At 39.4% G+C, this 13,416-nt stretch overlaps 1 protein-coding gene across 4 annotated transcripts in view; it reads right to left on the bottom strand.

The window, feature by feature from the left end:
- Positions 1 to 13,416, bottom strand: part of KDM4C (lysine demethylase 4C) — a 280,048-nt gene that overhangs the window by 23,894 nt on the left and 242,738 nt on the right. The window lies entirely within an intron of this gene.

Here is a 13,416-nt window from a genome sequence, read left to right as displayed (position 1 = left end):
TATTGTTTCAGGGATTAATTACTTTGGCACTCCTTGTATGTAGCACTGCTTCCCCAGTACCAGGATCTGCTGGTAAGAAAGCTACACTTTTTTCTCAGGAACCATACTGGCTGCTAGACTGATAGCTCAGAAGAAACTACATCAGTCCTATGTGGGGAGTGTAGGTAAAAACCTCTGCTTACAGATACCTTCCAGCTGAGATGGGCGGTGAGTGAGTGTCTATTATTTACTCAGGGTTTCAGGGTCTGCCTTCAGGCTTCTGGACCAAATGAGAGTTTACCCTGCCAGCTATGGCAGATCCCAGGCGTAAAGGCTCTCTTCTGCTTTTCATGTCTCACTTTCTTTTCATGTTTCCATTACAAACCAAAGTCTCCTAGCATTAAATTTATCTTGAGGATAGAATGAACTTAGAAATTAGCAGAACTGTAGCCAGAATGGGGCATCTTCTCCTTGGCAACACTACATAATCCCCCTGAATCCCCTGAGTCCAGATGACATAGAGAGGAGAGTGTGTCAGGACACTATGAGTTCTTTGCTCTGTCAACTTGAGCAATGCGTGTAACTTCTCTAACTGTTCCAACACAAGTGTTACTCTCAGCTCTCTCTCTGCCTGCAGAATAGACTTGCCTGAGGGAAATTCAGGTCTATAATATTTCTTTTTCATTTGCATGAATATGCTATTTACGCCTACCTACTCAAATGCTCAAAACCCAACAAAACCTTTTATTTTTTCCATGTTCTTAAGTTTTATCCCATCTGCCTCTGGGTATTTTGTTTTGTATTTCCTTGAAACCAGATCCCTTGTTTCTATGCAAGACCTCTAAGCACAAAGGAAGCAGCAAGGATGGGAACTTTTCCCTTTTGCTTTTTAGTTGCTCAGGTTTGATTTCATGTGGATGGTTACTATCATATTAGCTGGTTATGCTATAAATACTGGTCTCCATGCTGCAATGTATCAATTAGTAGTGGCACAGGACAAAGAAATGTGTGTTCATTATCTTTTACTTTGCTACCCAGGAAGGTTCAGGAATTCCAACTGATTTGCTTCATCTTTCCCATTCCTATTCCATGTACAGATAATCAGCAAAAAGTCAGTGGTCTCCCCATCTGAAACCAACATATGACTTTCTGGTGTTTGGGATAGGATAAAACAGCATGGAAAGCAAAGGGTGGCCATATAAAATCAAATACACAAAAAGAAAAAAAAATTTTCAGTGCACTGGTCAAGTACTAGAAAGGTGTCAGAATTACTCATGAAGGCAGCTGAAAGAATAGAGCCTACTGTTATTGCATGATTACTTTCACAGCTGGTTCCAAGTATAACCAGCAATACACTGCAGGTACCAGTGTTATATCTTCTGAGAGGATGAAATGATGCAGTCAAAGGAGGGTATGAAAAGATGCATCAGGATTAAAAGGAAATCCATGTCACTGTATCGAAGGCAACATTTTCCCTTGCTTGTATTTATTTTATTGCTGTCTGTGCATGTTTGTCATACTTTCTTATTGATGATTTTAGGAAATATTGAAGAGAAAATGAAGCTCTTTTATCTGCTTTGTTCCTCTGTCATACTAAATCTAATGAGGTAAAATTCAGATAATATACAGATCACACATGTATCTTTTGAGATTTTAAACACAGACCTAAAGCAATGAATCAAAAACATGGCCAACGACACATGAAAACTCTGTGCTTGTGTTGTTAGTCATACCTTCTAATATTCGGCAAAATTCTGTTGTTGGGTGGGAGGGGCAACACACCATCTTACTGTGGTATTCCATACACAAAGAGTAGTCAGGTTTTTCTGCTTCAGACAAATTTATTTTCTATGGAGAACAACAGTAGCTGCAGCAGTGGTGCAGAAATAGTAACAAGAGCAAGGTGTGCTCTGTGAGAACAGTGTTGTAAACCCCCCCACAGCTAGCAAGTTACATAATTGCAAAAAGTCTTAGTTACTTCCATGTAAGATAAACAAGCCAGCCCAGCTAGAGGTTATATGTACACCACGAAACTCACTTTGAAAGACAAGCAACATTCAGGTTCACGGCCTGCCTTTTAGAAAAGAACAGAAGGCACAGCCATTACCTAACTGCAAAATTTCTTTTTTACTTCTTTCAAGCATATTTATTGATACAGTACATGCAAAAAAAAACCCAAACCAAACCAAAAAACCCCCACAAAGAGTATTACTTCATTCTCCTTATCTCCTTTTCTGACTGTTTTGACAGTCAGAGTATGTTTAGGAATTCCTTGTTGGGTGTCTCCGCTGACTGACACATCCAGCTTCCAGATATCCAACTTTCTCAGGATTTAAATTGGAAAACTTCCTGACTGATAATACACAGCCCCAGGTCTAGTGCACCCTTCCAATGAATCAGTAAGGAAGGTTAATGAAGTGATCTCACTGCATGTGCGAGAACAGAGAACAGCTCTCTGCTTGCCAGCAAATCAAAGATCAGATGAGTCTGAGGCAGGACATGCAGTTGCATAGCACTGCTGTGGTTGATTATGTCACACTAGAAAAAGGATCTGATAAATAAAGGAAAACATAACACACAGAGGGTTTATGATGTGTCCAAATAGAAACAGTGAAAGAAACGGAGATGTACCGCAAACTTCAAAAATACTTTTCCTGTTATTATTCCCTCTACACAGCTCTCCCATAGCTCTTATTAGCAATAAGGCATTGCTAATATTTGCAGGCTAGAGGGGTTGGGTGGTAGAGGAGGCTTGTTCCTTCCCGAGTTAATTAATATTAAATGATTTATTAAATTATTAAATGATGAGAAGGTAACATTTGAAAACTTAAGAAATCATGTGACACATCAAATATGTATTCATACTTCTAACACCTGTCTTCATTAAATGCAGCCAAGCTTGTGTCCCTAAGTAGAGAAGAACAGAGGAATTGTTACATTGCTATGATTAGGATGGAAAAACTACATCATATGATAATAACAGTGGTGCAAGAGTGGAACAGGATGTCCAGAGGGGTTGTAAATGCCCCATCCCTGCAAACATTCCAGGTCAGGCTGGATGGGTGTTTGAGCAACTTGGTGTAGTGCAAGGTGTCCCTGCCCATGGCAGGGGCTTGGACTAGATGATCTTTAAAGGTCCCTTCAACCCAAACCATTCTGAGAGTCTCTGTGAAAATTAAATCACAAAGATGCTTTCCACAAAGATGACCAGAACCACTCTCTGAGCTCATGTATTTATTTCATAACCAGTATTGTCAAGGTTCAGTTCTCAAAGTATCAAATGAATCATGCTGCCACTGCTTTTATTTATAGTATGAAAAGGTATTCAGCACTGTGCAATTATTAACATTGACTTTTCTCCACCCTGCCTCCAGTAAAAGGCTTGTTTCTTCAGTCTTTCATTTCACTAGCTTTGCAATTTGTTCTGCAATGAGACTGCTACAGTAAGCAGCACTAAAGAGCAGCTCCAATACCCACTCTCTGGGGTTACTCACCATCTTTTACATGGGGAATGGGAAAGGGACAGATGCAGCTGAGAATCTCAGGTTGCAGAAAGATCAAGTCAACTGCAATTACCATTATATTAATTTGCTAAATCATTCAGTTGAGATTATAATTACAATAGGACAAATAATTTTTATTCATTAGAGCTCCATTAAATTAATTTGAAATTCAAGATAGTAGCATTGTGGTAGTACAGCCATATTAAAGTTGAAATATATTATCTCCTGATTGTTTTCCCCTGACAGAATACTTTTATTTACACAGAATTAATATACAGGCATCTTCTTTAGCAGGACAATGAAATTTTACAAACAAAACTTTGGATATTTTTAACTAGAGTCATCATAAACAGACTTCATTTGAAGATAAAATGGAAACCCATATGTTTTCCAAAAATTGAATTTCATGGTAAATGTCTTCTTAATGTTAGTACCAAGAATATTTTCCTTTTCTGACCACCAGTAACTTGCTCCGTAGTCCTTACCCTATAATCAAAGCTTACATATAACTAGCCATATTCAGTCTGAGGTTTTTGAAGCACCCATCCTTTTTACGGCACAAAACTGTGGCAGAAAGAAGCTTCCTGCCCCAAAACAGCTCTTGCTATTCCTTGCCTATTTTAGACAGATGTTGGTCTAAAATTTTCCTAAAGACCTACAGCAACAGAGATTTCACAATGCATATCACAGCACGTTGTTTGTTTTAACAGAGCTGTCCCTCAACTGGCAGGAAAAACAAGGGACTAAAACTGCATCTCTCAAGGTCATTTATTACCAGCTTGTCTTGGTAGCCTGTGTGATTTGAACTAAAATCATCTCCATCCCCCTTGGTGTCTGTGTTTAGGACTTTGTTGTGCATTTTATAAATCTTCATGTTGTTACTTTAATTAGCACAGGAACTGCCAGCAAAGCCAAGCCACAGCTATTAACATCCAGCCAGGCTTCCTTAGGCAGGATTCTCCCTTGGAAAGTAGTATTCCAGTCACACTATCCATGATTAACTGCTCAGGATTTCTATTCACCCAGGGAACAAGTACATCCTCACACTAACTAAGTTTGGAACAAAAATTCTCCTTCGGTGAATGCAGCTCCCTCTCTTCCCTGTATCTTTGTAATAACTTTGTATCCAAATGTAGAGAGCCACATCTTGTTAAATGAGAAAAGTTTGATTTGATGCCAGAATGCTTAAAAACCAAAGAAACTATTAAAAATCAACCATAACTGGGGACTTAACTATAGAGCAGGGTCTGGTAGTTTCCTCCCAAATGCAACAATGAAGCTGTCCCTGGAAGTCTGGTGGGGAGGAAGCACTTACTGCCTCAATGACTGTTTAAGCTAAAAGTCTGCTTAAAAATTAGGTTTTCAAAAACTTTTTTTTTTTTTGATTATGAAAAGCTTTTATATAAGACTATGTTCCTTGTACTTCATTGAAGAATACATCCAAACTTACTAAATCCCAATGAGATCAAGGGGTATCTTGTTCATGCCACCAGTCAACCAACAATCAAATCACAAGGGGAACAGAGAGCAGAGTGATGACAGGCCACTGCAAGGAAGACAGCTTCCAATTCATCATGAGTACCAGCCACTATGACTTCAGCCTTAAACCCTTCACCAAGGGAGGAGGTTTAACTTTCTTTAGAACTTTAGTGGGATATTTTCATTCCATTTTAACTATTTTCAGCATTTCAGCTGAAGCCACAAATTATCTAAATCATGTGTTTCCATATTGCCTGGAAAAAATGAAACAGGAATAGGCTTTCATTCAAAATTAAATGACCATTGATCTATCTGTCACAAGACAACTTTTTGAAGGTGTGGAGTTTTTGTTTGGTTTGTTTGTTTTTTAATATGCATTTTAAGTACATTCTTTGGTTCTGTAGGGCTTAGTTGAGATTACTGTCATTTTCTCATAATTTTCTCACTAAACCTACATGACTAAAGAATTGATGGTTGCATCTGCCAGCTAGTCTAAAAGGAGAGAACCATTAAGAATTACTTTGCCTTATTCTTTCTTTTCTAGAATGTGCATTTTCAGTCATTTAAGAAAAAATTACTTTCCATTTATAAACTTGAAATGCCCCATTCTACCCCACGAAAACATTATTAGAAGAGATAGGACTAAGAAGCGTATGCATTCCCTTGTTTTACTTTGCTTCAAAAGCAGATTATCAGAATTAATTTTGCTGCAGACAGAGAGTCTTTTATGAATCCATAAATTCTAGTTAAAATCCAGTGAACATTCAGTCCAAATACTTTGGTTCCCTTCTATGGTCTATGCATTATTTTATTTCTTCAGAAATGTACGCTTGAGTACAGCCTGTGCTGTGCTATAAGATCACCTCCTGCTTTCTTATTTCAATGCTCTCAAAGCTTGAGAGCAAAAGGAGATACCCAATTTTGTAGCAATCCATTGTATTTCATTTGCAAACAGTTCTCTTAATTTCTGCAGTGGCCAGCTCTTTTCCCATAAACAAACAAACAACACAATCAAATAAAACACAAACAATCCGCCTGAAATGAAGTACTCAGACAATTGCCTTGCATGGTTAAAGTATGCAGGTTACTACTGAAGGATGTGTGTTACATTGCAGAGTATGTCTAATTAAAAATTCAACTACTTCAGATGTCGTATCATGGATCTCACATCTGAGAGTAATTTACTGCATTTTTACATGTAAAGACAAATCAAAAATAAGAAACTGGAGTTAAAGTAGTGCTCTATTTCTGCAAAAGTGACCATTTGTCACTAAGCATAATTCCTTTTCTGAAAGGACTGCTAATGACAAAATCACTATCAAATGGAATGCCATCACAGCTTCCATTACCTCTCTGGGGAAGCTGCTAAAAGACTTTCAAAAATCGTGTAACTTTCAAAAGTAGTGTAATCTTTCAAAAGGTTACACTACTGATGAGTTTCTGAAGTTCTATCTGAAAATATACACCTAGAAGTATATTTTACATTCAGAGGCTGCTGCTCCAAATGTCCAGATACAGAACTTGGGTTTTCTACTGTTACTCTTTTTTAATGAAAAATTTGCTTTAGAATTAGGTCCTTCTATGGATATGTGGGAATAAATTTGGTAAAATTCAGTTTATGAAGTACTGTGATAGAAAGTAACAAGGAAAACCTCACTTTTTCTGGATATATTTTCATATCAAGCTGAAAAAACCAATGTCAAAAAAATCCACCTTTTAATTATACATGCTGTTTACAAAATTTTTAGAAAACTGATTTTTTACATAAAAATTGCCAGGTAATTAGTTCTAATGCCGTTATGGATCAGTATTCTTGCAGTATACTATCACAGAAAAACTAGAAGTAGAACAAGAAGGATATTCATGTAGCGTACTGATTTAGCAAGGATTCTTGAGGTATTTCCCTCTGGCCTGAACCTTAACCCCAGAACTACACCCTAACAAATTCTAAAAGATTCAGAGGGAAGAGTACAGCATGTAATGCACACTTAAAATCTTAACTCACTATGCAACAAGGCAGGAGAAAATAAAGCTCATTATGGAAACTAAAGATGAGTCTGCCACAGACACTGGAGGAGTACGTACAGAGCTGTATAGAAGATAAGAATATTTTCAGTCATCCGTTCTACCTTGCCCTTCACATGTTAAAAACTGCTGGGGAAGGGAGTACCAGACAGGAAAGGAGAGATCCTAGCAAGGAAATTATATTGGCTAAGGGCTATATGCAAAGCATAAAACACAAAATCCAGATAAAAAGAAATGGAGCAAAATGCAAAGCAGTATTTTTGCCATAGGGAATACCACATAATTCACTAGAGAAAATGGATTTCATGGCCTGACAACAGTAAGGGGATGCCAGAGACTGTTCTCATAGCAGAACTAAGCTATAATTGCTGTATTGTTATAATTTTTATTGGGCAAAAACTTGCAGCTTTCACTCAGTCAGCTCTCACATTAGTGCTACGCAGCATTTAACAAGTAATTTCGGCCTCCATTCTCCATTTGAAAAATCTGGTGTTACTCTCTATGGAAACTTTTGACCTTCCTCATTTAAAGCACTGTCAGACATGTCATACAAATTGCTGCAATAGTATTTGCCATGGAGTCAGAGCTGCTCTTTCACTACAACACGATGAAAAGAGTAGAGATGTGCATGTTTCAGACTTGAACTATCATTTCATCCTTTAAGGCATAAGACTGGCAAGGAAGGGGAGAAGACAAGACAGAGAAGTTGTGCAACTAGTGAATACACCTGTGATATATCCCAGCACATCTGGTAAAAAATGGCAAAAAAGGCAAAAAAAGTTGGTAAGGTGCGCCAACCCTTTTGGTCGCTCCTTGCCCAGCAATCATAGCCATGTAGGACCCTCCACTGGCCCAGAAGTGGCGTCTTTTCAACTGGAAACTTTTAAACTTGCCACTAAGACAATTTGCTTTGAATCACTGAGAAATCAATTGTGTTGACATACCAGTATTGTGTTCCTCCAGGGCCTCCTTTAGCGGCTGTCATGTTCTTTCTCTTAAAACGCATCATGAAAATAATAATTCAGATGGCAAGTGATTACCCTCCTGGGGTTTCTCAATTGGTTTCTCCTGTCTTTTAAAAACATTACTAATTGACATGAATTTTCTCATTACTATCTCAGCAGTTTATTTGATGGACACTTCACAAGGAAATATCTGCAAGAGAATTTTTTGTTTATTTTTCATGAAGTGCCTTATAGTTAAATAGCTTTGGGGGAGTGCCACAGAGCAAAGTGCTGAAACTTGAGAGTAATGCACTCAGATCACATGTTTGTATAGGGTGGGGGTTGTGGTTTATAGGCACCCCTACAGCACTTGTCAGTAACCCCAGCAGTGGAAGCCCAGTCAAATAGCAGGTGAATTTTCCTGAGAAACAATCTTCTTTGATTATTCCAAAATCTTAGAGTGCTGTAGCGCGCAACACTATTATTGCATATCAGACATCCACCTTCTTTGGGAAAAAGGATCTTGGAAAGCTCAACAGTTGATTTAAATTCTCCTTTAGTGTTTCAAAATATTGGGGAAAAATTTCTGCACACATGATTGTGTCTTGGTCCCGCTTGTTCTCTGAGCACACAGTGATACTTACGCCACTGTCTCAGGGGTATCCTGCAGCTCAAAGTTCTTTCTGCAAAGATTCACCTCCAGTTACGGCACCCATCTCATGTAGCCTCTCCTTGACTTTACCTTGGCCCAAAGGAGCTACTGAAGAATTTCATTCATGTAGTTCTTTGTGTTATTTGACAATGAACCTTCCATTTATTTTTCAAATATTCTTACTGAACCAGCTTACATGGTCTCACATTCACTAACTTCTCTAAGCAAAGACATGGTCCCTGGAGACCTTCTGTTGCGGGTTCGGTTTGTAACCGGGCAGAAACACCAATTTAGTGTAGTGGTTTGGTCCAAAATACTCATTACTGTTTATCTGCTGTGAGATAAGAATTAGGAGAAATGCAAAACAGGCACCAAACTTGAAAGAATATAAAGAAGTTTATTAACAGACCTAAAAGAAGAAAAAAAAATTATACCACCTTCAGAACTCTCCTCCTCCCCCCACCTTCCTCCCTTCTCCCACTGACAATGTGAAAAGACAACCCTTAAGATGTTCAGTCTGTTTACCACTTCCATAATAACCTTGTTCAGTCCATTTAGAAAGAGAAGTCTCTTCTTGCTCATGCTATGAAAACATTATCACAACGAGACAGCCGCCCACTTCCAAATATTGTTCAGTCCATTTAGGAAGAGGAGTCTCTCTGCCTGCGTGTGAGTCCTTTCCCCCGACTTGCAGCTTTTCCCGCAACTGCTTTCGAGGGTCCACTCTTGAAGTTTTTTGGGGTACAATTTTAAGGTTGAGCCGTTCAGAAACAAAAACAGAGGCCCTTCTCCTTCCCTGGGAGCAAAGGGTCTTCATCATCTTCATCGTTAGGACTATCTCTGGGAGCATCTCTAGGAACTGAGGTTTTCTCCTTTCCCATTTGGAGCAAAAGTCCTCATCTGGTTCATCTCTAGGGACTGAGGTTTTCTCCTTTCCCGTTTGGAGCAAAAGTCCTCATCTGGTTCATCTCTACGGACTGAGGTTTTCTCCTTTCCCATTTGGAGCAAAAGTCCTCATCTGGTTCATCTCTACGGACTGAGGTTTTCTCCTTTCCCATTTGGAGCAAAAAGTCCTCATCTGGTCCATCTCTCCCTGTCCAAACTTCTCATGAAATTACAGCTGCGTCAGCATCTGCCTATCTCAGCGCAGGTGCTTCTGCTCACGAGTTGAACACTCCACCCCCCATATCTTCATGAAATTACAACAGGATACTCTGATATATCATAGCTGGCCCCCACACGGGGCCTGCAGCCACCTGTGCCAGCGCCGGAAACGAGAGAGAGCTTGGAGGGGGAGTTTGCCTATTCTTAAATGTGGATCACAGAGGTGATCACAACTTTAAGTGGCTTAGAGAATTGTCCATATCCAAACTGGCCAGCTGATAGGTTCTATCAGTTCCCAGAGGAAACTGTAAGCACCCCTTAGCAAGGACGTCCCTTCCGGGACTATGCTTGCTTACCTATGACACCTTCCCAAAATCAAACCAGGAAGATAGCATCAGAGTTGTGAGCTCTTGCTACAATATGCTGTTCTGTGTTCCTTTGTTTCAGTGGATGACAAGGGTAAGAGCATTGAGAACCTGATGATTTCTGGTTTTAGCCTACAGCACCACTGTTTCCTGTAGCTATGTCTTTACTCAGTAGTCTCCAAAATGCAGTACAGTCAGTACCCATTTTGTTATCTGAGATAGCACTGCTCCCTCTCTACAGACCATACTGGCATTATACATGAACAAGTGAAGCAGAACATATTCTGCCTGTCTCAAGCCAAGTCTTAAAGCACTGGATAGATAAAACCCACAGAGGGAGCATGAAGACACCCTGGAGACACTGAACTCCTTCCCATTCCAGAGACCTCTGTCCCTTGCATCTTGGCCCCACATGGTTGTCACAGAATAATAGGAAGCCATCCTTTTTTGTACTTGTGTCATTGGAGCTGGAAGAATTTTAGCTCATTTTAGTCTGCTTTTTGGTGGGAGACTTCGAAGTGGGAAATACAAAACTAGATAAGCAGAGAACAGAGTGGTTCCATCTCTTCCTTTGAGAGGACTGAACACTTGAAATAAGGAAAAGAGAGATTTAGCACAGAAATCTATCTTACCTCTATTTCAATATGCCAACAGGAAAAGGCAACTGTTCTGCTCCTTTCTCTTTCCAGCTAAAAAATAATAAAGTATGAATTCATCTGTTCCTGCTTTTACTCACCTAATAGGACTTGAAGAAAAATAACAGGGTCATGCAAGTCACCCTTGGTTGCCACACCTGCACTGGTCTGAGGTTAGCAGCATTTTTACTACTCGCGTACACTACATATGACCCACAGAGAAAGGAGGATGTGGATTGCAGTGGCCTACGTCAGATATGGAAGCTTCTCAAAGATAATTTTGTTCTGTTACATTGTTCCTTGAGCTTTTCCTCCTCAGTAATGTAGCATGACATTGCGATCAAATGTTAGTACTGTGCCAAAAAAACACCTTTGGGAATGCAGTGCCTCATCTCTATTCTTCCTTGCTTTTAACTCCTGTGCATTCCAGAGTCATTATGGTGATTCTTTCCTACAGTTCCTCTGTGACTGAATCTGTAAGGAACATAAGAAGAAGTTTCAAGCATTGTGTATCTTCTGGGAAAATTTTGGCATTGGCTGTATACCTCATATTTTGCATCCTTAACTCTAGCATAGTAATTTAAAAGCACTCAAACACAAAACCTGGGTTTTTTTAGTAACCAATATGGGAAAAAAAATTTAAAATCTCATCCCACATAACTGACTTTCCATCTGTATAGAAGGACCACATCCTTAGAAGAACAGACTGCTCCTTGAGTTCATGCAGTAATTGGCATCAGGAATAGCTGTTCCTAAAGGCAGTCATTCAGTAATTTGCTGGTACATTTCACAGCTATTTGCTTATACCACAAGAAATTTCCCCCTCAGGCATCCTGGGTTCTGCAGAGACTGTGAACAGATTTCTTTTTAAGAAGCTGGTACCCCTGTTTCTTCTCCTTCCAGCTCCATGAATTCTCCATATTTGCCTCCAACTTTTTACACTTTTGTATTGAAGCAGTTTAGGTTCCTTATATTTCTTGTTTAGGTTTTTATTTTCCATCCTGTTTTTCTATACTACAACAGCAACTTTATTAGGCCATTGAGAACAAGACCTTGCCACTGTGTTCCACTGTAGTAACTAGGGTGAACAAGAAAAGGACGAAAGGCTCTCCCAGACTGCAAGGCTGGCAAGGCCAGCGCTGAGCTGTGGTGGCAATGCATGCACAGCCCAGTCCATCACTGCAGAAGGGCACCCTGGTGGAACGAGCCCTTACATGGTACAGGTTCTTCCAAGACTTTACCTCGGAGCCCCAGTCACAGACCAGTTTATGACAGCTCAGTCAAATGATAGCACATCTACAGAAACACTTCACAAACCTACCTCTAAATTCTAATGGGAATCACTCTTTCAGTCAATCACGAGCAAGTCCCTGTTTCACAAAGGAACCAAAGAGGTTGTCAAATAAATGCCTGTGAAACTTTGGGACAGAAAGAACGACTACTTTTTTATCCTTAATCCTCCTCTTCAAAATCCTTCCAAAAGACCAAACTGCTTGAGGTAAAGTTTCCTGACTTTTTCAGACATGAAGCAGCACATAAAAATTTCAGCTGTAGGATATCTAAATTGCCAAAGTTTTTAGTAACTCAAAACAGGCTCTTACAGTTTTAGCAGCTCTAAGTTTTAGCAGCTACCAGCTCTGCCTACAAATCTAAGTATAGTGGAAATACATTTAAGTGTTGAGAACAACAGCAGTATGGCTGTAGGACAATTCAGTCTGATAGTTAGTGAAGCTATAACCAAGTAGACTGTATATACAATAGCTAAGATGAATTCCAGTAAAACTTTTATGCCCTACCATAACATCATCATTTTCTTCTTGCTTAGATGTGTCAGAGAAAAATGCTATCTAAGGCATTTGGAATTTAAGACTAGAAGCCTCAGAGATGGCTTTTGAAATGTGAAAATGTATGATAAATCTATCAGATAGTTCTGCAGTTTTTAAAAAGAGATGGGTATGCCCTTTGTGCACATGTGCAGGAAAGATTCCTTTTGCCCGCCCTATATAAGCTTTCTCTCCTACTAATATGCTGTTGAACACTGGCATCAAATACTTCAATTGGCTAACAAGAAACAGAAAAACTACTACAAAATTTAGAGACTGAAGAAAAAGCAGCATTTCATACCAGTAAATGAAATTATAATTTTGCCTTCATCTACTGTCAAAGTTAACAAAGATTGTGCCACTAAACAGAGATGGCTATATTGAGAAGCACAGATAGCAAATAGAAATATTTGTTATTTAGCACAAATAACAAATATTTCGTTATTTAGATCATTCAAGCAGAATTTAGCTTAGCAGTTATTTCTCCCGATAATGTCTTCTACACTGGAAAACATCTCACAAAATCAGAAAGAGTGGAACTGCATAAGAAGGCACAGCTTTTACATTGCTCTATTTTGCTTGTAAATATCAGGATATCATATTAAGTTCTCTGTTACAAAATGTTGGGGGTTTAGTTCAGTCCTAGTTTTTTTTCCTGTTAAAGGAATTTTTTCCCATATGCATGTTGCTAGGGGACAAATGGCTGTACTTAAGAAAGACAAAAGAGCTGCCCAGTGGAGGTGGGGTGGGCCTGGCTACTCCTTTGTTTCACCTGGGTGTGGGGTCAGTTCGCTCTCGGCGTTCTAGGAGGGAGAAGCTGCTGGTGCTTTTCGGCCGTTTTTCTTTCTGCGGAGAAAGATCCCAGGATCCATGGCCCGCCTTCCCTGCCCCGCTGGAGGCCCGGGTG

This window comes from Corvus brachyrhynchos, unplaced genomic scaffold, assembly GCF_000691975.1.
Source record: "Corvus brachyrhynchos isolate BGI_N302 unplaced genomic scaffold, ASM69197v1 scaffold194, whole genome shotgun sequence".
NCBI lineage: Eukaryota > Metazoa > Chordata > Aves > Passeriformes > Corvidae > Corvus > Corvus brachyrhynchos.
Note: the sequence above shows the minus strand (reverse complement) of the source record. Positions and strands in the feature narration are given on the sequence as shown.